This window comes from Ipomoea triloba, chromosome 7, assembly GCF_003576645.1.
Source record: "Ipomoea triloba cultivar NCNSP0323 chromosome 7, ASM357664v1".
Classification (NCBI taxonomy): Eukaryota; Viridiplantae; Streptophyta; class Magnoliopsida; order Solanales; family Convolvulaceae; genus Ipomoea; species Ipomoea triloba.
Window position 1 is genome coordinate 10,171,903 of NC_044922.1, and position 1,925 is coordinate 10,173,827.

The 1,925-nt window shown below is 27.3% G+C and overlaps 1 long non-coding RNA gene across 1 annotated transcript; it reads right to left on the reverse strand.

The window, feature by feature from the left end:
- Positions 1-911: 911 nt before the first annotated feature.
- Positions 912-1,532, reverse strand: LOC116026107. The gene is made up of 2 exons (XR_004099779.1): positions 1,271-1,532; positions 912-1,183 (listed from the first exon to the last, which is right to left on the reverse strand). It is a non-coding gene; the product is annotated as an uncharacterized LOC116026107 (long non-coding RNA).
- Positions 1,533-1,925: the final 393 nt, after the last annotated feature.

Below are 1,925 nucleotides of genomic sequence, written 5' to 3' on the forward strand. Positions count from 1 at the left end.
AGCAATAACCCAATTGGTTCTTGAATTTTCACGTAAAGTCTACTTATTTATAGAAGATAATATATGTTTATTTATATTCATTCATGTTTCCAGAAAAATATAAATAAATTTAATATTGAATGTTGTTACAGAGTACAGAGGCAAAAATATATTGGAAGCTTACAACTTTACGATTAGCATAATGATCTATTTAAATAGTAAAAAAGAATGCAACTCTACGAAAAATTATCATTGCAAAAATATGAAAAAAAAATCTTAATTCATGGAACTGAATGTGCGTGTATATGCTTTTTTGTGGAACAGAATTTGCAAACGATAATATTACCAATTATATTATAGAATACCATACATAATATTGTCATTTATGCTATTATGTTATTACCTAATTAATATGTCTTTTCTACACGATATTATAAAAATGTAAAAAAAATACGCAGAATTTGCAAACAATAATATTATCAATTATATTATAGAGTACCATACAGAATATTACCAATAATACTATTATGTTATTACCTAATTAACATGTCTTTTCTACACAGTATTATGTTATTATGCTAATACGTGAATATAGAAACAATATTACCAATTAATAGATATTAGTTAATTTCCATTTTACACATGCATTTTCTTACCAAATAAGCTTTATTAATTATTTGACAAATAAAATATTTAATTAATTGACTACAAAAGTTTGAGCGGAAAAAATGAAAATGACGATTTTACTTTTATATATAGTATTGATTAGTACTAGTATTGATAGTACATAGTACAACCAAGTATATTATGTTTGATTATATCAAGTATTATTCACATTTAGTACCAATTGTTACTATAAAAATCGTTACAAAATAATATAAAAATAAGTTGAATAATTAAACATATAAATAGAATTTTTTTAACAAATCACATATGGAAAAGTTTTTTACCATTCAATATTTAGGTTTATTAATACAGTCAAATAGATTCTCAGGCAAAGAAATATACATCCATGACATTTAAATTAGTAGATGCCCAAAAACTAAATATTACAGACTAATTTGTAAAGGCACAGATTTCATTAATTAGCTAAATAATTATGAAATTGTGCAGTAATGTACTTAGCTTTCTTCCATTGCTTATTTTCCGATTGGAGTTTTGGAATCCTTGTGCGTTTTTTGAGCTAAATTTTCTGTCAATATATCTACAAAAATGATTAAAAATTCAATTAGGGTTTATCAGAAATTAGGTCCAAATACATATGTAGACTGTAAATTTAGTAGTATGTTACCTGATAGAGTAGGATCTTCTATAAGCTTCCACTGAAGACCCAAAATATGGCTCGAACTGTTTGTTGTAGAGGGCTTCGATTCCTGTTCTTAGTTGCTTGAACATGTGGAAATGAAAGAAATTGCATGAATTGTGCTCAAAGTTGTAGCATCCGTAGCTTTGATTTGGTATTTGGGTGAAGCAATTGCCTTGGTTTCCATTTCTGGTTTGGGGCGAGGGTTTCCGGCAGGAATGTCGAAGGAGGCGACGGGGTAATCGGGGGGTTGTTTGGGTTTGTCTGGGTGGGTGTGGGTTTATATATGGGGAGGTTATGGGTCGGGTATGGGCTATTAGGGTTGGGTTATTATAATGGGCTTTATATATATATATATATATATATATATAACCAGGCCAATCAGCCCAATCCATCAATAGATTCGTTACGTTGTGTAATTTATATAAAATATTTAAATCATTGGCTTCCTATTTATATATAGTTTGAAAGTAATGGTATTAGTTATAATATTATTGTTTTTATTATTTGATTATTATGAATAGCATTGTTGTGTTGAGTATTATTATTCATCTTTCATTTTTCATATTAGTAGAAAATATATTTACATTAGTTTGCTTGTTATAGTTGACATTATTGTACTGTTAATTTGTTATTTTATCAC